The following is a 25,045-nucleotide window of genomic DNA, read 5'->3' as shown; positions in this document are numbered from 1 at the left end:
GGGCCCGCCCCCTCCTCCCAGGCCCGCCCCCTCCTCCCAGGCCCGCCCCTTCCCCCTGGCCCGCCCCCTGCTACTCCCCCTCCTCCCCCTCCCCCCTCCCCCTCCTCCCTCTCCTCCCCCTCCTCTCCCTCTTCTCCTCCCGCGCCCTTCCCCTACCCCCTCCTCTTCCTCTCCTTGTCCCCCCCCCCACTTCCTCTCTCCTCTCCCTCCTTCCAGTCAATCCCACCTTCGGCTTTCTTTTCTGGGAACGACCGATAGGGATTTTCCGCCGGGAGCTGAGGTTTGCGGGGGCTGAGCTCGAACCCGCTGGAAGTTCTGAGCACCCCGGTGCTGGAGGCGGGGTTCCAGCGCGCCCGGGCCTCCCGGGGGCTTCTGCGCCCCAGACAGCACCCGGCGCGCTTTCCGGAGTGCTCGGAGTCACCCACCGCCCCAGAGAGGGTCAAGCTGCACGCTGGGACCAGCCGGGAGCGAGCGCTTTTCCACGGCGCCAGCCGAGGGGAGAGCCCCTCATTCCTGTTTAAAGGCTTTCAGGAACGGGCTCCAACCCTTTTGAGGTAGGGGCTTCCCTGAGAATATGATGAAACTGAGGCCCTCCCGCAAAGTGTGCGTGCTGCGGCGGGTCGGGGCTGCCTGCTCTCTCACGCGTCCGGGTAATGGGGGCTGCTTGCTCTCTCACCCGGCTGGGGGTCGGGGTCGGGGGTCCGGCTCCTTGGCTCTCTCACCCGGCCCGGGGGTCGGGGTCGGGGTCGGGGATCGGGGCTGCTTGCTCTCTCACCGGGCCCAGGGGTCGGGGGTCGGGGCTGCTTGCTCTCTCACCGGGCTCGGAGTCTGGGGTCGGGGTCGGGGGTCGGGGCTGCTTGCTCTCTCACCGGGCCCGGGTCGGGGATTGGTGGTCGGGGGTCGGGGCTGCTTGCTCTCTCACCGGGCCCGGGTCAGGGATTGGGGGTCGGGGGTCGGGGCTGCTTGCTCGCTGACACCTCCTGCTGGTCTGATTGTCCCACTGGGGAGGTGACACTGGCCCCTAGTGGACCGAGCCAGCAGGCGCAGAGCACCCTGTCTGCCCAGGGCGGCCCTGGAAGGAAGAATCCGCTGGCCCCTGAGAGCCGCTCCCCTGCAGCCCCCCGAGAGCCGCTCCCCTGCAGCCCCCCGAGAGCCGCTCCCCTGCAGCCCGGGCAGGAAGTGCCTTAATTCCGCCCGTGCCACCGGGCTGGGCTCTGTGGTCACAGCGAGACCTGCTGTGACTTCCCGGTGCAGGCACACCCGCTGTCCCCGCACCTCTGCAGACAGGAGATGGAAGCACGAACGCAGTGACAGCAGATTCTGACTCCCCTCCACACACCTGGTGGGGAGCCGGGTCTTGAGCCCCGAGGCGAACCCCTGGGGAGAGGCTGGTGACCGGGCCAGCGAGTCTGGGCCAGCGGCGTGTCCCAAGGATTTCCAATAGGTTACTTTAGTCCTAGACACAAAACTATGAAGCAGGTGCAGTGATTACAGAGAGGATAAGTAATCTCCCCAAACCTTACACTTTAAGCAATCTCATTCCCTAAATTCCACTAAAACAGGGTTGAGGCTAGTGGAGAGCTTCTAAGATGAAAAAGAAAGCAGAGAAGAGGCTGAGTTTGAGAAATTTTCTCAGGAGTCAGTATCAATTATTTGTGACGGCACAGTTTGTTATGCACTGCGAGTCAAGCCTCTGGCGTAGACGAGTGGTCTTTCTGAGCCTGAGTTATTTCATTTGTGAAAGGAGTTTGGAGTAGATGGTTTCTAAGACTCTCCTGGCACCAGCGTTCCATTTGGTGATGACTTCTAGCATCGCGACATAGATACACTACATTTAAGAAGGATTTAGGGGTCATTTAAAGTAGTTCAACTCTATAATTTTACAGATGAGGGAACTGGGGTACACTGTCTTATTCAAAGCTGTTTTCCATTTTCCACCATGTAATTAACTTCCCAAACCGTAAAATCTTCTGAATTAGTCTTTGGATTCTTGCATGCATGTATTACAGGCATAGCATATTAAAACCTTTCTACCAAATGTGTACCTTCAAAGGATCTTTAAATTAGTTCTCAGCCAGAAGTTCCCACACAGCAGGTGTGACTGCCACATCCTATTTCCAGTTTGGATTTCTGGTCTGTTTGCATGCTAGTCCCATTGAGTCATCAGATGAGATCATGAAAGTGAAAGCACATGGAGAACCTGAAGCACCCACAGCAGCACTCTCGGATGGCGCCCCAATATTAACTCCCAGCCCCCTCTCACTTGCTCACCACATACTTTTCTAGCCTCCCTCAAGGTTAGTGGTAACAACATTGTTTAGACAATGAGCCATGAGAGATGTGTCCCAAGGATGTCTATGTGAAGATCGTATTCCCTGATAAAAATTAGAAGCATGAGAACAACAGTTCTCTCTCCATCCTGGCTGCCTTTGGACATACTCCTGAAGGATGAGATGTCTGGAACTGTGGCAGCCTTCTTGTAAGCAAGAGGAAAATCACAGCGACATCATCTGAGCCACTCTAACATTTGGTTTGGTTGCTGAACCAAACTTCAGCTCACCTCCTTTAAAAAAACTTTGAAGTAAATTATAAATTGTTAATATGAATTTTGTTTCTAGCAGCTGAAAGCATTCCTAACCGATAAATCACTGTATAGACAAGATGTATTCTTAATGACAGGAAACCACACTACTCAACTTTGTATCTCAGTGCTTGCCAACTGCAGACAGATATGCAAAAATGGTCTTTGGTCTTGGAGAGAATTAATGACAAATCAACACCGTGATGACGATCCTTGTTACAGCACAGTTAACCTTTAAATGAACGGGGTGAGGTGTGGGATCGGGAGGGACTCTGGTGGTGGAACATAGAGCGCAGCGTGAAGTCCTCCCTTCTCCCGAGGGGTGTGGCGGACAGGACTTTTTGTACGAGCATTTGGCTGATTTAATCTGCCCTTCCAGCCCCGCCTTCCCTATCTGCCTCTCCTCCTCTAGGAGCAGTGAGAGCTAAACTCCCGTCTCCCAGCCCCAGGGGCTCCAGGAGGGAGCCCGCCAAGGAGTGCATGGGGCTACCCCTTCCTTTCGCATCCTGTGGTAGTCTGAGTCTTCTCTGGACCCCAGAAAATTTCATGTAAATCAGTCGGTTCCTGTGGGTGTGAGCCGACCTGGGCCCTCCACTCGCTTGGAGATGGCTCAGGGCACTTTTGTTGGGTCCCTCGGTAAGGTGTGGGCCCACGGGGGACTTAATCTCTTACTGGAGTCCTTTAAAAGCTGGAACTGGCAGAGCCGCAGAGACAGAGAAACCCGGAAGCTGAGAGAGAAGGTGGCAGGAGCCAGAAGCTGAGATCAGCAGAGCACGGAAGCTGGGAGGAGCCCACGGAGGCCGAAGGCTGGAAGCCAGGAGCCTGGAGGGCGGGCGGGAGTGTCGCAGCCTCTGAGGGCCGCCCAGCTGAGGGGGGACGGGTGACCCTGGTGAAGCCGGCGGGTCACCTCCCGGGCCTCAGCTGAGCGCGTAGGTGACGCGCCCCCTGAAAGGCCAGCCCGGTTCTGGTGAGCGGGACATCCTCATGGAGAGCAGGGGTGTGCGCGCCCCTTCACCCCCGGGAGGCCAGCACAGGCGCCGGCCCTGGAGGGGGGGTGGACGCAGCTTGGTGGTGGCCTCACTCAGCCCCAGGGGCAGGACACAGGCTGCACTCAGAGCCCAGTGACCGGGGGCCGCGGGGTGGGCTGGGTGGTGACCGGGGGCTGGGGGTGGGCTGGGTGGTGACCGGGTGCCGCAGGGTGGGCTGGGTGGTGACCGGGCGCCGCGAGGGTGGGCTGGGTGGTGACCAGGGGCCGTGAGGGTGAGCTCGGTGGTGACTGGGGGCTGGGGGTGGGCTGGGTGGTGACCGGGTAAGGGCGGCCCCGGCTAGCTCCCAGCGTGAGGGGCTTGCTGGAGGACTTCCACCTCAGGGGAACCGGGGCGGCTGGGGGTGGGCAGGTGGGGTCTCTGTGCTGGTCTCTGATAAGGGGAGTAGTTTGGGCTCAGGGGTTCCCGGGGAGCCCAGTGCTGGGGAACGTGAGCTGAGGCTATTTGAAGCCCTCCTGGTTGCCCCAGGTGCCAGGGCAGCACCAGCCTTCTTTCCAGAAGTGTTTATTGAGGTTTATGCCACACCACCCAATCCGTGGCGCGTGCCCAGCGAACGGTGCTTAGGACAAGCACACGCCCTTGGACTTCGCATCACGGTCCCAGAGGCAGCGCCGTGTGGCACACGAGGTGACAAGACGAGGACAGCAGCCAACAAGGGGATGGCGGGACACGCCGGCAGGAGGCCCTGTGTTGTCCCAGGTCTTCGGGACCGAGGCTGGAAACGCCGCCCCGTTTCCTTGCAGCCCCTGCTCTTAGGTCACACAGAGGCTGGGCCACCCACGATCCACCCTGGCCAGAGAGGGGCACCCGGCGGAGCAGGGGGACGAGCTGGTGCCCAGACAGGGGGCTGCCCAGCCTCATTTCCAGTGCCGCCCGGTGAGCCCTGGAGACCTGGCAGTGGGCGCGGGCAGGGCCGGGAAGAGCTCGGAGGCCGTTTATGGAGGGCGACGAGGAACTTGGAAAGTGACCGCCCAAGGCGCAGCCACTGCAGGCCCAAGGAGCCCCTGGGCGGCTGGGCCGAGGGCTGTGGCTTCTCCTCACTGCCCCGGCCACGTGCTCAGCAGCGCTCCGTCGGGGTGCCGTGTGTGCCACTGCAGATGCCACGAGACCCGTGTGTGCCACTGCAGATGCCACGAGACGGCCCCGTTTTCTGTGAACGCTCCTGTGTTCCATAGATTTGAGGTCCCTGCTCCTCTAGCAGTTGTGTTGCTCTAGTTAAATACAATTTCTAAACATAATATTTATGTGACTCGTGGAAATAAGGCATGTGGTCTGTCGCCACGTCCAGTGGTGGTGTCTGCATTATTCACTTAAAGTTTGCAAATTACTTTGGAAATACAAAGTGCCGTATAATTTCTATATGTCATTCTTTTTTGAATGAAAGTAGCATACAGATTTCAAATCAATAACTTACAGTTAGAAAAAAATTTGCAATGTTAAATTACATTTAACTTAGCAAATATCCATATTCAACCATCAAAAAGGAAAACGTCCAAATAAATAATGTATAATTTTTGCCAAATGATCCAGTTTGCTTTTTAAGCAGCACATAATTAGGTTTAATACTGAATCGGTCTCATACTTGTGCTACTTTCAAAAATTTTTTTTCCTTCTGGTATAAAAATTAGCTCAGGCTTTTCCATGTTATGTCTGTGTTTTTTTGTTTTTGTTCTTGTTGTATTTTCCCAGACTATGTCAGAGATGATTATGGCAAATACAATGAAAGAGACAAGAATTCTTACTGTAGCAATAAAATTTGCTACCCAGCCAGCCTTAGCCTCTGAGCAAATCCACAAAGACCTGTTTCTACAAAATTTTACTCTCTTTATCCCTTTGCAAAGATAAAATATACTGACAAAATAAGCAGGAGAGAGCCGAGTCGAACGCTCTTGGCTTGGTATCTGGGACACGGAGAGGCGTGTCCACAGCGAGTGGCCGGTCGGCAAGTGGCCTCGGGAGGGTCGGGGTCTGTGACCTGAGGAGGCCTGTCCTGTCCCCCTGCTCCTGGGTGGTCCCCCCGGGGGCTGACTCTGCCCCAGCTGAGGGGGGGGTGGGGCTCCCAGGCCCGGGTCCGTGGCAGGCCCCCTGACGCTGCCTTCCAGGAAGGCCCCGATACCCGGTGCCCCCTCCCTTCGTCCCTCACGGTAATCAGAGCCCACTGGGGAGGGGGCTCCAGCACCGCCCCGCAGCCCCCACTGAGCCACCCCACAGCGAATTTAACTACTGACCCAGTCAGTTCATATCACTAATCTGACCCTAGTGCCACGGGCCAGGCAGGAGAGGGGCTGCTCGTCGCAGCGGCTCTCACTGACCTGCCGAAGCTGCTGACTTCAGGCCTCCTGGGCCCCTGGGAGGGCGGGAGGGCTGTGGCTGCGACACTGTGGCCCGGACACTGCTGCCAGGACACTCTGCGGCGAGTTGTGTCTGAAAGATCAGGGTCTGTCCATTACAAGCTAAAGAGCAGGGCGGGGGGACAGGCAGGAGATATGGATGGAAAACAGACAAGAGCAGGTACAGCACCATCCGCACCAGCAGATGGACACAGAAGTGGTGCTGGGGCGACACCAGCAGAGAGAGAAGGAGGGAGCGAGGGAGAGAAGGAGAGAAGGAGGAGGGAGGGAGAGAAGAGGGAGAGGGGGGAGGGAGAGAAGGGGGAGGGAGGGAGAGAAGGAGAAAGGGAGAGGAGGAGGAGAGGGAGAGGAGGAGGAGATAGGGAGAGGAGGAGGAGAGAGGGAGAGGAGGAGAGAGGGAGAGGAGGAGAGAGGGAGAGGAGGAGAGAGGGAGAGGAGGAGGAGAGAGGGAGAGAAGGGGGAGAGAGGGAGGAGGGAGGGGGAGAAGAGGGAGAGGAGGAGGAGACAGGGAGAGAAGGGGGAGAGGGGGAGAGAAGAGGGGGAGAGGGAGAGAAGGGGGAGGGAGGGAGAAAAGGGGAGAGAAGCCTTTATGGAGAGGGGAGGGAGAGGGAGGGAGAAAAAGACAGAGGGACAGAGGGAAAGGGAGGGAGAGTGGGAGAAGGAGAGAGGGAACTGGAGAGAGGAGGGAGAGAGCGAGAAGGACGGAAAGGCAGGGAGGGGCTGCTCCCCCGGTCGGCTCTGCTCTGGGGACAGGAAAGCCGCGGTGCCCCCTGCCCTTTGGAGGCAGAGAGGTGGCGCGACCCCAGGTGGGAATTCCGTGCCCTGGGAGCATCAGCAGCCCGGAGGGCACTGGCTTTGTGGGAACAGGAGCTGGGGTCTGCAGCCCTGGCCCCCAGGCAGGAGGCAGCCCAGAGGCCTGACGGCCGGGCACCTCCCCGCTGCCTGGACACTGGGCAGCTGCCCTGCAGGCCTCCGCTCTTCACAGGACTCCTGGCGCAGAGCTGACCGCAAGCACGGGAACTACTGGGGGGCAACGCCGCGTTAGCCAGCCAAAGGGGTGCTGATGCAAGATACCAGAAGCCTGTTGGTGTTTTTTGGGGTATTTATTTGGGGAAGGAGCTTACAGATCCCAGGCTATAAGTCATAATTTACTTCCCTCACCAAAGTCCATTTTCACGTGCTGGAGCAAGATGGCTGCCGACGTCTGTGAGGGCTCAGGCTTCCTGGGTTCCTCCCTTCCAGGGTCTTGCTTCTCTCTGGGCTCAGGGTCCTTCTCTTTCAGGGTCTTGTGTCTCTTTGGGCTCAGGGTTCCTCTCTCCCTGGGGCTTGCTTCTCTTTCTCTGTGAGCTTACTTCCTGGGGCTCCAGCTTAAGACTTCAGCATCAAACTCCAACATCAAATCTCCAGCCTTAAGAACCCCCAACTCTGTCCTTTGCCTTTTACCTGTGAGTCCCCACCCACCAAGGGGCGGGGACTCAACGCCCTAATGAAGTGGTGCAATCAATGCTCCAATCATAACTCAGTCCCGCCCAGGTACAGATCAGATTACAAACACAATCCAGTATCTACTTTTGGAATTCATCAATAATATGAAACTGCTCCAGATGCATATCCAAACTTGGCTGTTCTCCCTTCACAGCTCGCCCTGCACGCTGCCACCAGGCACGCAGGTGGGCACACGGCTGCCGCTGGACACATTTCTGATGAAAAACTCATGTGTGACCCCAAGTCAGCAAAAATATTTTTTCTTAAAGGCACTAAATTATACAATGTGCTACAGAAATATTTCCATCTAGCTAAAATTAAAACCTCAAAAGGTGAAATCCTTAGCTGTCCAGAAGTGCATTAGCCAAGTCAGCCAGTCCTTGAGAGGTGCAGGTAGAAGCTTAACTCTCCAGTTGAAATAAGCCATTTCCTACAAAGTAACAAAACTAAAAGGAGGACTTCTTTGGCTTATCTTACTACTTTTCCACAAGTAACCTGAATTTCCTATGTAATTGAAATGTTTAATTAGAATTATAAGACAGCCATCAGCTGAGTGAGATTCCTGAAGCACAGAGGAGCTAACTCCAGTCCTGGCGGAACTGCTTGGGAGCAAGGAAGGGCAGGTGCTGTGGAGGGATGGAGCGCGGATTTCAAAAATGCCCGCACTGAAAAGCAGAGAGTCCAAGCGTACAGCAGACCCCGCGTGAGGGACCCCGTGGGGGATCTGCCCTGGCCAGAGACCCACTAGATCTCTCTGTTCCCTTCCCGTCTTGTAGTCACTTTCGCACTCGTGTTTCTGGAAAGCTCAAGGCCTGTCCCGTGAGGCCCTGACGTCTGCGCATTCAGGAAGCTCTCCCTTCTCACTGAACTGTGGGTCTCACATCAACTCTAAGAGGCGGAAGACCTCCTCCTTATCTCCACCAAAAATGGGGTGCGGGCTCCCCATCGTTAGCCATCAGGGACGTGCAAACCAAAGGCACGACACACACCTCACACCATTAAAGCAGAAAACGCAAGTGCTGGAGGGGATGTGGGGAAGCAGGAACCGCGTTCGCAGTCGGTGGAGGGTGAAACGGTGCAGCCACCGTAAAGCCACTTGGTGGCTCCTTAGAACGCTAAGTGTAGACTCACCACAGGACCCGGCAGCCGCACTACCAGGTGCACACGCAGAACAACTGAAGCAGGGACTCAGACACTTGCACACCAACATCCTTAGCAGCTTTACTATTCACAGTTGCTAAAAGATGGGAGCAGCCCAAGTGTCCATCAACAGATGAACTGCTAAGCAAAGTGTGATATATACATTTGGTGGAATAGTATTCAGCAGTGAAAAGGAACGATGTCCCGCTACTTGTGACAACATGGGTGAACCTTGAAGACTTACGTTGACTGGAGTAAGGCAGGCACAAAAGGACAGACGTGAGCTCACTGACCTGAAATGATTAGAATGAGTCGATTCATACAGAAACTAGAAAACAGGTTACCACATCAGTTATTTAATTGGTAGAGGTTCTGTTTGGAAAGACCTGGTGATGCATGGTGGGCATGAAAGCAGGACGTTGTGAAGGTAATTAGCAGCACTGAGCTATTATTTGAGTGTGGTTAAAAGGGGAAAATGTAGGTTGGAATTATGTTATAGAATAAAATTTTAAAAACAACTGCAGCATCATGTATGAATGATATACTTCAGTAAAAAAAAGATAGCATAGGAGTCCATGACTAAAAAAAACCAGCAAAAACAGGACTCCTACTGTGAACTGTGGGCTCTAGCTCACAGTGTAATTGCAATAACATTGTTTCATCAGTTGTAGCAAAGCTGCCGCACTAAGGTGAGGGATTAACAGGGGAAACAGTATGTGAAACGGTGTGGAATTCGGTGTTTGCTGGGATTTTTCTGTAAATGTACAATTTCTCTAATTAAAAAAAAAAGGGGACCACGGGGCCTCCCAGCTCCGGGCCCCTCTTCCCAGAGGCTCCTCTGCCCTCCGCTGCCCACAGCCCTGGCCTTCCCAGCCCTCAGCGCCACCCGCGGCTGCCCGCGGACACCCAGGGCGTCTTCCCCGCTCTCCAGTGCCCGCGGCCTGCTCCTCGTCTCCCTGCTGTCCGTCCGCTAGTGGACACGGCCAGTGCCCCCCACAGCCCCACGTGCAGTTAAGGGGAGCCCCCTGCTAGGGGAGCTCGGCCTGCGGCCAGGCCAACCAGTGCCGTCTGCTCTTAAAATTGTATACAGTGGAACATCCAAAATGTAGTAGTAGAGAATGTTCCAGAGGAAGCTCCTTCAAAAGCAAATGCTCACCTGTTTCCTGTGAGTCTTTATCCTCCTGGGATGCTTTGAGCCAGAATCTTTTTTTATTTTTTAAGATTTTTAAATTTATTTATTTTTCTCCCCTCCCCCCCAATTGTTTGTTCACTGTGTCCATTCACTGTGTGTTCTTCTGTGACCGCATCTATCCTTATCAGCAGCACCAGGAATCTGTGTTTCTCTTTGTTGCGTCATCTTGCTGTGTCGGCTCTCCGTGTGTGCGGCGCCATTCCTGGGCAGGCTGCACTTTCTTTCGCGCTGGGCGGCTCTCCTTATGGGGCACACTCCTTGCCCATGGGGCTCCCCTATGCGGGGGACACCCCTGCATGACAGGGCACTCCTTGTGCGCATCAGTAATGCACTCACTTACTATCAGGGATGTAGGTTTAACGTAAACGGCAACACTAGGTAGACAAGACATGGGGACGACGGGAGGGGCCTGAGCAGGACAAACAAGCCCCCTGCACAGTGCAGAGTTGCAAGATGCATGCAACGGTCTAAAATGAAAACTTCTTCATGATTCGGTCTTGACAGGCCCCTCCTTGGGTCGTGATGATAGTTCCAGGAGCTTTCTCTTAGTAAATCTAAAACTGAAAATGTATACTCCCGTTTTGAGGGGACTTTATTTTTCTTGATTAGTTTACAGGCGTCCAGATGACAAGACAGGAAGAGGGGGCTGCCTCCCTGAAGATGAAGTTGCTGCTAAAGTCGCACCACATCCGCTTCTTCTGACAGCGCAGGCACTGGAGCTCCGGAATCTTCCTTCTTGAGGCATAGTGACCGGTTAAAACCACCCAGTGCAGGAGCCGTTAACCCGTTGATGCTTCAGGCCAGGGAATTCACCCGAGCGGGAAACGAGCCCCGAAACTCAACGGGCCTGAGAAGCCTCATGGACTGCAGATGCTTATCAAGTCTAAAAGCGAGGCCAAGAAGAGAGGAGCCCCAGCTGGAACGCAGACCTGGGAAGGGGAGGAGATGTCAGGTTTCACCTTGTCCTTGTTTTGTGTGGAGTCTTTTGAGAACCCCTGGTCTAGACAGAGGCAAGCAATTTCGAACCTTTTACAGGAAATCGCATGGACAATGACCAGGACAGATAGACACATGTCTGCAGTGACAGCACGCCCGGGCCGCGGCCCTGGGAGCACCCTGGGCCTGCACGGGCCGCCCTCGGCCTGCGGGGCTCTGCTGGTCAGCGGCTCTGCTGGTCAGCGGCCCTGCTCATTCTGCCCGGCCGGCTTGGAGCTTGGAGTGGTGCCTGGCCCCGGGTGCCGAGCTTCTCTTGCAGGTATGAGCTGTGTCTGTGAGATGAGCCCGTGCTGCCAGGTGTCTTGTACGTGATTCATTTTTTTTACTTTAATATTTCCTCATATGAAAAATACAGCCGTTTCCTCGTGTATTTAGAAGTTCACGACTGCCCGGCGGCTCTCTGCAAACAGCTGCCAGCTCTGCCCGCGCTCCCTGAGTGCTCTCTGAACAGGTGATCGGGTCTTCTGCCTCACGTTTGGGATCCAGAGTCTTTCCAGAGTGTCTGTCCTGATTCTCCCCAGCCTCTCCCCCCTGCGCAGGGGCATCAGGTGGTCTGATGCACTTTTCTGGTAATTAATGAGGGCGAAGGCTGCTGGTGTCATCCTGGGTGAGGTCTCTGCCCTCGTTCTCTGGTTGCTGTCAGGCTGGCTGTGTTTGTCTATCAATTTGGAGAAGTTTATTATATATTCTGGAATACAAGCTCATTGCAACTAAATGAATAGAAACTATCTAAACATTTTTGTTCTTTTTATTGGGATTTTTTATTTTATTTATCTATCTTCACCTTTATTAGTGCTTTTTGTGTCTGGTTTAAAATCTGATTGTTTTCCTGTATCATCGTGTAAGAGCTTCAGAGTGTCACCTTCACATTTGTCTTTGCCCCTTTGACGTGTGTCTGTGCATCGTGTGAGAGCAGGGTCCATTCCTGTGGACGAGCCACCCTGGGGTCCCTCCCAGAGCAGCTTTCTCCCCGTTGTGGGCTGACCGTGTGCCCCAGGCATGGGCAGGCCTCCCCCATCCCACCAGCGGGCCTTATTAAGGGCAGCCAAGCCGAGTTAGGGCACCCTAATCCAATAGGACGCGGGTTCTTGTGGGAACAGGGGGATCGGGGCACACGCCACGGGAGGCCACAGAGGAGCCACGGCCAGGGCGGAGCAGGGAGGGGGCTCCTCTGCTGCTCTCAGGGTGCACGGCCCCCCATCTCAGACCCCGCCCCCAGAACTGCGACAGAGCTCGCCGGCGTTTCCAGACACCCAGTCTGCGGCCCCCCACCATTCCCTCCGTGGCGGGCACTGGTCCCCAAACTGCCGTGGTCAGTCTCAGAGCCAGTGGCGTTTTGGAGTTTGCCGAGGCACTTCCCCTCTTCCCTCCTTTCTGAGCAGGTGAGTCCCAGCTCTGGGGCACCAGTGGCAGCGGGCACAGCCATCGTGGGGAGCCCTGGTGGCTGAGAGGCGCAGGTGCTAGGTCACCCGAGCAGGGGAGAAAGAGGGGGCACAGGTGCCGGGTCACCCGAGCAGGGGAGAAAGAGGGGGCGCAGGTGCCGGGTCACCCGAGCAGGGGAGAAAGAGGGGGCGCAGGTGCCGGGTCACCCGAGCAGGGGAGAAAGAGGGGGCGCAGGTGCCGGGTCACCCGAGCAGGGGAGAAAGAGGGGGCGCAGGTGCCGGGTCACCCGAGCAGGGGAGGGGGCGTCCACACGGGGCACGGCGGGCCCCCACCTGGACTCAGAGCCCGTGGAGGGAGAGGACAGTGTTCGTGGGGAGGGGAGAGAGAGGACACGTGGTGAGGCCACCAGGAGGCGGTCGGGGGTGCCTGAGAGGCGAGCCGCATGACGTGGGCTTTCACGGGGTGGGGGCGGGGTGAGCTGGGGGCTGCACATGAGGCAGGGGGCGGGGTGAGCTGGGGGCTGCTCACAAGAGGGCAGGGTGAGCTGGGGGCTGCACATGAGGCAGGGGGCGGGGTGAGCTGGGGGCTGCACATGGGGGGGCAGGGTGAGCTGGGGGCTGCACACAAGAGGGCAGGGTGAGCTGGGGGCTGCACATGAGGCAGGGGGCGGGGTGAGCTGGGGGCTGCACATGGGGGGGCAGGGTGAGCTGGGGGCTGCACACAAGAGGGCAGGGTGAGCTGGGGGCTGCACACAAGAAGGCAGGGTGAGCTGGGGGCTGCACATGAGGCAGGGGGCGGGGTGAGCTGGGGGCTGCACATGAGGCAGGGGGCGGGGTGAGCTGGGGGCTGCACATGGGGGGGCAGGGTGAGCTGGGGGCTGCACACAAGAGGGCAGGGTGAGCTGGGGGCTGCACATGAGGCGGGGGGGTGAGCTGGGGGCTGCACACAGGGGGTGGGGTGCCCTGGGGGGTTGGTTACACAGAGGCGATTGGCCAAACAGTTAAGGGTATTAAAGATCGTGGAAGCTGCGTTTCTTGTACAATTACAGAAAGGGAGAAAGTTAAATGGAACCTGCGTGTTGGCTGGAAATCAAGGGATTGATGGGGTAAACTCGCGGTTTTCAACATACGTAGAGAGCTATGCAAACACATAAATATAAATGTGTGCACAGAGGTGCAAACACGCATATATTCTCTGGTTTTATCTTCAAAGAGGGTTTGGGATTAGGGGCACCCCAGTAGCAATGAGCACCCAGACTTCGGCTTCAGAATACTGCTTTCCTCTGAGAGCTCCTTGGTGAAATGGCTAATTCCAAGGCTGGGCAGGGAGTGTGTGAGATGAGCCTGGAATAGCCTTTTTTGCCAGAAAACAAGCAAATTCTCAAAGAATGAAGGAGATGTAGCAAAAGGGCATCAAAGCCAGTGTGAATGCCCTCTTCCTAGCCAGTCTCAGGTAATTAGAGCATAAAAATAACTAAAATTGTAGTGGATTATGGCTCATTAAGTAGACTAGGAAACATGAGTCTATCAACAAACAAGGCTTGAGGTTTGATGGGCACCGGGATAACTGCAGGGCTGCAGGGCACCCACAGAGCAGGGACAGGCCGCATGGCTCCAGCCGAGGGGCCCGGCAGCCTCCGCCTTGGCCAAACGCTCGACGTGGACATCGCCGATAACTGGACAAATTGAAATTGCTCATCAGCGATAAGGGTTTCCCCTTCAGTGGCATTCCTGCCAAAAACGACACTGAGGGCAGGTCATGAAGCAAGCGGCCTGTGATCTCCCAAAGTGTCAGCACCGTAAGGCCGGGAGGGTCTGGGCTGTCCAGACTGAGGTCATTTAAGCCCTTGGCAAATCTCGTGACTCTGAGCTGGGTCTTGAGTGAAACTTGAGGGGGACCGAAGGATTAGCTGTTGGTAAACACGGATGCTGTTTTCCTGGGCTTGATGCTTTTATCGGGCTTACGTTTGTAGGAAAATGCAGTCAGCGCGGTGTGAGGGGCTCCCCTTCAAGCTCTGCTTCGCCTTTGGCTGTTCCACACAGGCCTGCAGGAGGCGGGAGGTCCCAGGCCAGGGACAAGGGCGTTGGACACTGGTGGCGCCTGGGCTCGGCCACCCGCGTCAGCTCCGCTCTCAGAGCTGTGGGCCATGGGCCCCGGCACTGCGCATGCGGGACTGAGCTCCAGGGCCACGGGCCGCGGGGACCCTGCTGCCGAGCGTGACCGAGCCGTGCTCCGGGGACGCCTCGCCTCACCCCTCGCGGATTCTCACCACGGACCAAGCCCTGAGAACGGGCCCAGGCCAGGGCCTTGCTCTCTGCCAGCAAGACCTGCAGCTGCACGAGCCGCGGAGGCCAGCTGCGCACTCGCCAGTGGTGCTGGCGAAAAGCTCTGTCGGTTTGTGATTGCTTCAAAATAAATAAGAGTCAAGTGGTGACCGCGAAAGCCCAAAACAGTACATGGGAAGCTGTTACTACCTATTAAATGTGTCTGGAGTCAATCAGCATCATTTCCTTCATTCATCAAGGGATAGATAAAGAGTAACAGAGGTGAGGAGCTTATGCTTTTGAATTTATCAAGGTCACTGTGGAGCTGTCACAGTTAAGGCAGGGCAGTATTTCAGACAGGGCTGCCGTGGGAAGAAGGTAAGCTCCAGACAGAGACCAAGGCACGAGCGGGCGTTTGCTACGTGAGAAAAGCGGCATTGCAGAGCACTGGAGAAAAGGGAGAATGTTTAATGAATGTTGCTGGAGCAATTATACATCTATATAAAATTAATGTAGACCCTTATTTTACACTCATCACAAAAATCAATTGCTCAATTCTAGAGTTAGCTGTGCAAGGTAAAGTAATGATGCCTCAGGAAGATAACAGAGAATTTCTTCATGACATTTTATAGGTTCTTTAAAAATGCTGTTCTTAGCAGCATTATTCTCAATTGTCAAAAGTGGAAGCAACCCAAGTGCCCATCAACAGATGAATTGATAAACCAAATTAGCATCTACGTGCCATGGAATATTATACAGCCATAAAAGGAATAAAGTTCCGATACATATGACACTGTGGATGAATCTTGAAGGCATCACTTTGAGTGAAATAAGCCAGATTCAAAAGGACAAACACTGTACGAGCTCACTATGAATAGTAAGAATAAGCTAATTCGTGCAGAACCTGGAACGCAGGTTACCGGGCAGGGTGGGCGTGGGAGGGGAGCTAATGCTTGAGTGGTGCGGAGGTGCTGTCTGGAGAAGTTTCACTGATGGACGGTGGTGATGGTAGCATGACAGTGTGAGCGTAATTAACAGCGCCCAACCACATATTCCAATGTTAAAGGGGAACATTTTAGATTGTAATTATTGTACTAGATTAAAATAAAATAACCCATAGGACTATACGACACAAACAGGGAATCCTAATATAAAATATGGACTACAGTTAATAGTACAATTACAATAACATTCTTTCATCACTTGTAACAAGTGTGCCACATTAATGCACAGTGTTAACCATGGGGTAGATGGAAACTGTTTTTTGTCTGACTTTTCTTTGGTGCAGGTTCTTGAGGAGGATGGGGAGTGAGAGGCGTTGGGAGACCAGTAACGTTTTTCCTTCATCTCTGTGGGGATTACGCGGCTGAGTTCACTTTGTGCTAATTCATTGAGTTAAACACTCATGATGTGTCAAGTTTTCTGTATGTTTTACTTCAAAAAAGGATTTAAAAGAAAAAAAAAGCTAGTGCATATTTATTGTATAAGTGAAATGATTCAAAGATGTGTTGAGGGAACGGCAGTTACTTTCCCAGCTTCCTAGTCCTCTGAGGAATCCACTTTTACCAGACTTGGGCACACTTTTACATCTTCTCTTGGTTAAACAAGTAAATCTAATTATTTACACATAAACACCTGTGGTTTCTCTTTTTTGTTTTTGTTTGCTTTTGTCCATCAGGTGATACACTGTACAGACTGCAACCTACTTTTTATTTGAAAATTTGTCATGTATTTCCTATAAGTCAATAGCTATGGTGAGAATTACCTTTAATCTCTAATTTTCCAACTTATGCATTTTTAATTTTATACAAATAAGAACATACACTATTGTTTCTTTTTAGTGCAGCCTTTTATTTGCATGTGTTTTCTCTTCATTTGCATGATCTTACTCCTTGGAAAACCTGGTTTTCAGTCACATACAAATGTATAAAATATGTTCATATTAATATTCCTGTACTTATTAATTTTATTTAATATTTCTACTCTATCCTGTTTCAAATATATATATTTGTCTTGTGTTTTATTACACCAAAATAGCCATCTACAATGAGTTACTCCAAAAATTTCTGGACTCCAAACAGTGGTCTAGCATGGTGGCATTTTCATCAAGTCTGATCCTAGACAATGTCGGGGTGAACAATAGGACAATGAAGCACGGTGGTAACTTTGTATTCTGAGGGTTTTAGTGTGGTCAGATTAAGTATCTAATATACCTCGTTCTGAATCTCTGTCCTTTATTTTTGCTCCAGGTAACAGCTCCATCATTGCCCCTGGCTACCTTGAAACAATCCTCCTCCAATGCCACCTTTGTTGGGGCATTTAAAGTGAGACCAAGTCTCCAGGAAGACCTTTCCTGTTTCACTGTTGCAGTAATGGATCAATAACATTTTCATAGCTCCTCTTTTCTTTTTTGTAACCATTTGTCTAATCAGAGCTGCTGTTCAGGCCCGATGGCTTCAACGGGCTCCTCTGGCCTCCAGAAAGTCACAGCTGGCCCCTCAGGTGACCAGATTCTTCCAAAAATTCCATCTTGGTTCCTTCTTTGAAGAATTTTGCCTTTAAACTTTCCCGGATAAACAGTTCTTCCTTTTGCATCTTCGCATTACTGTGCATAGAATCATAGACTGCAAAACTGCAAAGAGCTTTGCTTTGGATCCTGAACTTTTTAAAGTGTAAGCCATCCATTGTGGATGACTCCAGAGGGAAATCTCAGCAGGCTGGAGTCCCCCAAGATACATTTAATGCAGCACTTTCTCTCACTTAATAACCAACGCTCCATGTAGTATCTATAAATACACAACACTATTGCAGACACAGCAGTTTAAAGTAGGAATAGTGTGAAAAGCTTTAGGTTTTATCACAAACCAAATGTTATCTGGGGCAGTCATTTTGGGAAAGAGTACTTCTTTGAATTAAACATAAGGCTTGATTCCAGGGCATGTTGTCTGCACTTTACTGGAAGCAAAGGAAATATTGGGCTCAATAACATGCATGAATATTTCTGTCTGCTCTCTGTATTGTGTGCTGTTCTTTTTGATAGAGCAAAACTTCATTATGAAATCATTAATGCTATTGCTTATACAAAGTAATAGGCAGTTAACTCGGTGTTATTTCAGTATACTTCATTTAAATTATCTCTTAATTTTTGAAGGATATCATAAATTGAACAGATAATTTTGTTTTCTATTTTTAAGAAAATTACCTTGTAAATTGACATGTTTTCCTTTAGAGATAAAGGCTCCTTAATATGTGGAGTACAAGCAAACTAAATGTATGGTATTTTGTTTCTTTTTTGTTTAAGAAAAAAGTGGTATTAGCATCATTAGTGATTTCAAAAATTTTAATTTGCTACCTAAAGTTGAATGGAAATGAGTTACACCAGTTCAATGACTTAGAAAGAAAATCTCAATTAAAAAATTCCTCCTTATAAATCCATGTCCAGCAAGGCAAATATGTAGACGCTTACCCCATACCTAATTGTTGCACTGCTGTCAATTTCCTATTGGCAGCAGGTGATCTGCAGCTTTATTGGCGTTGTCGCAGCCGTAAGCATGCCTCGTCCTACCCTAACTGAGAGGATTGGGGCTTTGGGAGTGGAATGCCAACGTCCAGGGGTTAGAGAAAGAAAGGCGTCCTCCTGGCTCGCCGTCCACGTCCGCTGTTTTCCAGGTCCCAGGTCCCAACGGGGGACTCCACTGTGCCCTGATCAGGAGGCTTTGGGCCACCTCCTCTGTATTAGTGACACCTCCGGGAAACCCCAGGCCTTCTGCATTCCTAGATGATTCGAACACAGCTGTCACCCCGTCAGCTGTAAGGAGTTGCTCAACTGTTCGTTGTCCTGTTTCATGAGCTCCTCGCACCAAGGTCCCAGGGTTCCAGCGCCCGCTCGGGGGGCTTCACTTTGTGCTCCCCTTCCCCAGCTCCTCTCCCGGGCCCCAGGCGCGCTGGTCTGGGGTCTCCGTTCTAGGCCCCACGACTTAATTCCTTGTTCCAAGTGGATGCTCCACCTCAGGCGCAGCAGCTCCCAGGTGCGCTGACCGCACAGCGTGGGCCGGAGCAGGGCTCTGGGGGGCAGGAGGGCCAGGCGGGATTCGCTGGTCCTCACCACGGCCGCCCCGTGCGGATCTCCTGGCAGAGCCTCAGCTGGCAAGGGTCCTGCTATTTTTGTGCAGTTACTGGCCTAAGCTGACAAAAAATGCACTGCAGGAAAACAAAATTAAAATCCGTGATTACTCTGTCACAGCAGCAGAATGCTGCTGCCAAACGCCACGGAGTCTCTCATTAGCATCACTTGCAGTTTGTGGGGAAATGACTTCACCACTGAGCTACACACTTAGAATTCCAACATCGATTAATCGAACCATGACTCTGTGATCACGAAAGCAATTGCTTTTAACTGTTTGATTTTATGATCTTTCTCGTCATTTTCAAAATCATCATATTTCAGTAATAACATGTATTATGCTTTTTCTAGTAGGTTGGTTATTAGCAAACATCTTCTAGTTTTCTGACCAGCATACATTTGTTTTAAGTTGCTAAGAATGACATAAAATGTTCCAATGAAATCTTTAAATGAGGATGTTTTGACGTTGATATCAAGATTACTGCCATCAGCATGACTTGCTGAATGTATTTCAAGAGCCTGGGAAGGAACTTGGACTCTGATTTCCCTTACTGTGAGAAAATGACATTGCTGATCACTAATCAGCAGACTACGTTACTGGAATTGTTTTCCCAGGTGTGGCAATCAGCTTCCGCTGTGTCTACCCTATAAACACACCGCGTTTGTAGCACTGGGTGAACATCTGCTAGAAGCCCAGGGGGCGAAAATTAAAGACCCGCCGCCACCCCTAAGTGGATGTTTTTGTAAATCCCAAACCCGAAACTTGCTTTTTATCAGTGAACAGCTTCACTTATTTGTTCATTAAAGTACTTATTGAATGTAAGTCGTTATTCTCTTCGATGCTATGGGATACATAAATGAATAATGTCTGTCTTAAACCTCAAGGTGTCTTGCCACGAGGTGGGAAATGCCATAATACAAATCCCACTTACATTTTTTTTTTTACAGCTGCTTAGGTTTGTGAGAGCCAGAGAATAAACAAAGTTATTGCAGAGATGAAACTTCTCTTTGGGGCTCGTCGTTTTGCACGTACCTTTCTGGAAAGCGAACATACTTTAGACTGGAGCCCTACAACTCAACTTCGTGTGTATCAGAATCATCTGGAAACTTGTCATTAAAGGACAGGTGCCTGGGCCCATCGCCAAGGCTTCTGATTCAGTAGGTCTAGGACGCCTGAGAATTTGCATTTCTAGTGAGTTTTCAGGTGAGACTGAAGATCCCAGCGCAGGTATCACACTTTGAAAACCACTTGATTTGTGGCTCCCAAAATTGGTCATTAGTGAAAAGTTACATGGGAATCTTCTTTTCTTTCCCTTCCTTTCCCCATTTCCCCCCTTTTAAACGTGTAGCTTCCTCCTCATTCTTAAGAGACTTGGTCTGTGCCAGGGATCAAAAGTCAGCACTTTCAGAAAGCTCGCGGTATGAAAGGCTGAGTTCTGGATGAGTTCATTTTCATTTCCTCTATTCCTGGGGAAAATGAAATTGGGTGAGCATGGCGGGTTAGCCCGCAGATCAGGGACTGGGGGCAAACGGGGCTTGCCTTGCGCTCTGGTTTCACCCACCGGAAGGCACTGAAGTTCTCCTCAGGTGAGCACCCTTGGGTGTGCAGCGCGGGCAGGTGGTGCCAACGGGCCATGCACCCACAGCTGGGCTCAGGGAGGGGCCCCCCTGCGCCAGGGCAAGCGCGAGGCGCTCCGGGCTGCCGGGACCTGTGCTCCACCCCTGCAGCTTCGGGTCCAACGTCGTTTGTCACTCCCATCCTGCGGTGAGGACTGCACAAACAGAGCGGAGCACCAGCTTTAATTCAGAAGTGCGTTGACACGGTATCTATCAGAAGAGACTCTGCTGAGCCTTTCAGGCTCCCGAGGCGTGTGCATGGTGTGTGTGGCATGTGCACGGTGTGTGCGGCGAGTGATGCTTCTGTGCCCGGGGAGGTTAGCAGCCCTCTGGTCTCAGGTAGTGTCTGAAGCCACTTCTGAGAGCAAACCTTGGTTGGAAGACGGTGGAACTGGTCCCGCAGTAAACTAGTGACCCGTAAGCACCTGTGCTACAGAGCGCGTGCCGTGCGGGGCGGTGCTTCTCACCAGCAGGCCAGCCTGTCCTAGAGCGGATGTGTGCATCATCAGCTGCGGAGCTGATTCACCTCTGAAAGGATGACCGAGCCCCTTCTTTCTTCAGTGGCCTCTCGGGCGTGTGTTGGTCCCGCCTGGAAAGGCCCCTCGATTGTTGCTCCTTCCTCTTCCAAAGCAAAGCCCTCCGGGTGTGGCTCCCACAGAGGCCGGGAGCGCCCCTGCCCGACCCCAGCCAGCGGGAGCGCTGGCCGTGCCCGGTGGCAGCTCTGACGGCTGGAAGGGTCCCCCTCTCCCAGTCTTCAGGGAGGGCTCACCCTCCCCAGGCCGTCCAGTCCTCGCTCCCGGCCACTGTCCGGTCCTCACTCCCAGCCGCTGTGGCAGCTCCTGGGGCACCCAGAAGCGCGGAGTCCGGCCAGGACAGAATGAAGGCGGCCCAGCGCCTCTGCTCCAGGGCTGGCGGTGCGGCCCCAGGAGAGCTCTGCCTGCTCTGGGCGTGACCACTCCAGGCCAAAGAACCCTTCGGGGCACAAAGGGGCACTCCTACGAGGCGGAAAGGTGCGCCGGCGCGGGAGGCCAGGCCAGGCACTCGGGGCGGGGGGCCTCCGCACCCCGTGTGGGGAGTGGGGTGAGCCTGGAGACCCGGGGTTAACAGGTGGGCGAGAGCAGGCTGGGGCAGCGCCACGCCGCCGAGGCCGCCACGCAGAGCGGGAGCCAGGCCGGGCGGCTGGGGGCCTGCAGTCCAGTCGCTGAGTGGCTCTGGTCCCCTCCCCGCCAGGCTCAGCCAGGTGGCCTCTGGCTCACAGAGGGGGACGAGCTGGGGAGGGGGCCCCAGGCCTGTGGGGCCCTGGCTTCGCCGACCCTCGGCGAGTTGCCGCTGGGTGGACACTGTGCCCCGGAGGTTCACTGAAGTCCACCCAGAGGGACACGAGCCCCAGCTCAGAGAACCCAGGCCGAAGGCCCCGAGGCCACCAGGTAGGGCAAGGTGGGCCTCTCCAGGGGGTCCTTCCAGGACCAAGCGGGGACCCGAGAGGCCTGGAATGGACGCTGGGACTGGGACACGGTTTCACTCCACCCACCGTGAGGGCCCCCCGGGGGGGAGGGGCCCTGGGAGGAGGGACCTCTAGGGGGAGGGGCCCTGGGGGGGAGGGCTCTATGGGGAGAGGGACCCCTATGGGGTTGGGGCCCTAGGGGAGTGGGGCCCCTAGGGGGGTCTCCAGGAGAGGGAGGGGCATAAACCCAACCTGGAACTGTAACATCTACATGAGTTGCTCTATCACAGTATAAGCCTGGCTTTCAAAAACAATGAAGCATATATATAAAATATCAATAAGATAAGTAAGTTTAAAATACGTGACTATAGATACAATTAAGCATATGTAAAATATAAAGCATATGCACTTATAAGTGAACACATTTAAGAGTCATGACAGAAGTCTTTAGATGTTTTATTTGGAACATTAGTAAATAAACAATTATTCAGAATGTTTTATTTTCTCTTTATCTCAACCTTTTATTTTTTATGCTGGTTTAAGAATGCACCTAATATTAGCGCAGCAGTAAATTATAAACATATGTGTTTGTGGAAATATGGCTGGAGGTTAAAATGTTTCCGCAATGCAAATGAGGGTACAGACCTTAGAACACCAGGCCCTCTCAGGACAGAGCACTGTCCTGAACAACCCGTAATTGTTTGTAGAAAAACACATTTAAACCTTGTATGGCATATATGGGAAAAGCGTGGACGCGATTGTTCAGGGAAAATGTTATCTTGAGAATAAAAAAGTAACTATACTCCCATCCCTGAGATATTCGATAAGATGTGGAAGCTTGGGTTGAGGTTCTCAGTCCTTGAGGCTTTGAGTCCCCTGCTCCATCTTTTCCTCCTCCTTGTGTCTCTCTCTTAAGGTCTTCGACGGCTCCTCTTTGAGCCGTTCCTTATGTTGAACTGGTCTCAACATATGTTAGTCTATAGACTGGTCATTCCCAAACATTTTCACTATGCTGGGATGATAACTGCTTAAAGACTGGAGACAGGGACTCATGGAAGGTTTAGCCCACGAAATGATATGTTAATGCATCATTCCACAAAGACACATAAGAACTACTTTTAAGAGAAAATAACGGCACCAATGTCTAGGATGAACTGCAGGAAGGAGAAAAGGGAGGTGGCTGAGAAGTGGTTGAAATAACTCAGGATTTGAGCAATGGAAACAGGAGAGAATAGGCCAGAGCTGTTGTGGAGGAGACATGCACACCTGAGACATGCACACCTAAAGACATGCGCACCTGGAGACGTGCACACCTGGGACATGCGCACCTGGAGACGTGCGCACCTGGAGACATGCGCACCTGGAGACATGCACACCTGGAGACATGCGCACCTGGAGACATGCGCACCTGGAGACATGCACACCTGGAGACATGCGCACCTGGAGACGTGCGCACCTGGAGACGTGTGCACCTGGAGACGTGCGCACCTGGAGACGTGCACACCTGGGACATGCGCACCTGGAGACATGCGCACCTGGGACATGCGCACCTGGGACATGCACACCTGGGACGTGCGCACCTGGGACGTGCGCACCTGGGACATGCACACCTGGGACATGCACACCTGGAGACGTGCACACCTGGAGACGTGCGCACCTGGAGACATGCACACCTGAGACATGCGCACCTGGAGACATGCGCACCTGGGACATGCGCACCTGGAGACATGCGCACCTGGGACGTGCGCACCTGGGACGTGCACACCTGGGACATGCACACCTGGAGACGTGCGCACCTGGGACATGCGCACCTGGGACATGCACACCTGGGACATGCACACCTGGGACATGCACACCTGGAGACGTGCACACCTGGAGACGTGCGCACCTGGAGACATGCACACCTGAGACATGCGCACCTGGAGACATGCGCACCTGGGACATGCACACCTGGAGACGTGCGCACCTGGAGACGTGCGCACCTGGGACATGCGCACCTGGAGACGTGCGCACCTGGAGACGTGCGCACCTGGGACATGCGCACCTGGGACGTGCGCACCTGGGACATGCGCACCTGGAGACGGGCGCACCTGGAGACGTGCGCACCTGGGACATGCGCACCTGGAGACGTGCGCACCTGGAGACGTGCACACCTGGGACATGCGCACCTGGGACATGCACACCTGGAGACGTGCACACCTGGGACATGCACACCTGGAGACGTGCGCACCTAGAGACGTGCACACCTGGAACATGCGCAGCTGGAGACGTGCACACCTGGGACGTGCACACCTGGAGACGTGCACACCTGGAGACGTGCGCACCTGGAACATGCGCAGCTGGAGACGTGCACACCTGGGACATGCACACCTGGAGACGTGCGCACCTGGAGACGTGCGCACCTGGGACATGCGCACCTGGAGACGTGCGCACCTGGAGACGTGCACACCTGGGACATGCGCACCTGGAGACATGCGCACCTGGGACATGCGCACCTGGGACATGCACACCTGGAGACGTGCACACCTGGGACATGCACACCTGGGACGTGCACACCTGGGACATGCGCACCTGGAGACGTGCACACCTGGGACATGCGCACCTGGAGACGTGCGCACCTGGGACATGCGCACCTGGGACATGCACACCTGGGACGTGCGCACCTGGAGACATGCGCACCTGGGACGTGCGCACCTGGGACATGCACACCTGGGACATGCACACCTGGAGACGTGCGCACCTGGAGACATGCGCACCTGGGACGTGCACACCTGGGACATGCGCACCTGGAGACGTGCGCACCTGGGACATGCACACCTGGGACGTGCGCACCTGGAGACATGCGCACCTGGGACGTGCACACCTGGAGACGTGCGCACCTGGGACGTGCACACCTGGAGACGTGCGCACCTGGGACATGCGCACCTGGAGACATGCGCACCTGGGACATGCGCACCTGGGACATGCGCACCTGGGACATGCACACCTGGGACGTGCGCACCTGGAGACGTGCGCACCTGGGACATGCGCACCTGGGACATGCACACCTGGGACATGCACACCTGGAGACGTGCACACCTGGAGACGTGCACACCTGGGACGTGCGCACCTGGGACGTGCACACCTGGGACGTGCGCACCTGGGACGTGCGCACCTGGGACGTGCGCACCTGGGACGTGCGCACCTGGAGACGTGCGCACCTGGGACATGCGCACCTGGTGACGTGCGCACCTGGAGACGTGCACACCTGGGACATGCGCACCTGGAGACATGCGCACCTGGGACATGCGCACCTGGGACATGCACACCTGGAGACGTGCGCACCTGGGACATGCGCACCTGGGACATGCGCACCTGGAGACGTGCGCACCTGGAGACGTGCGCACCTGGGACATGCGCACCTGGAGACGTGCGCACCTGGGA

At 54.0% G+C, this 25,045-nt stretch overlaps 1 long non-coding RNA gene across 2 annotated transcripts; it reads left to right on the top strand.

Annotated features, from left to right (window-relative positions):
• Positions 1 to 14: 14 nt before the first annotated feature.
• Positions 15 to 19,384, top strand: LOC131273561 (uncharacterized). Of its 2 annotated transcripts, XR_009180807.2 has the most exons (3): positions 15 to 554; positions 10,405 to 11,050; positions 16,688 to 19,384. It is a non-coding gene; the product is annotated as an uncharacterized lncRNA (long non-coding RNA). The 2 variants fall into 2 exon arrangements; XR_009180808.1 differs by lacking the exon at positions 16,688 to 19,384 and having other exon boundaries at positions 138 to 554; positions 10,405 to 11,519.
• Positions 19,385 to 25,045: the final 5,661 nt, after the last annotated feature.

Source organism: Dasypus novemcinctus, chromosome 15, assembly GCF_030445035.2.
Source record: "Dasypus novemcinctus isolate mDasNov1 chromosome 15, mDasNov1.1.hap2, whole genome shotgun sequence".
NCBI lineage: Eukaryota > Metazoa > Chordata > Mammalia > Cingulata > Dasypodidae > Dasypus > Dasypus novemcinctus.
The sequence above is the reverse complement of the archived record's forward strand: the minus strand, read 5'-3'. Positions and strand labels throughout refer to the sequence as shown.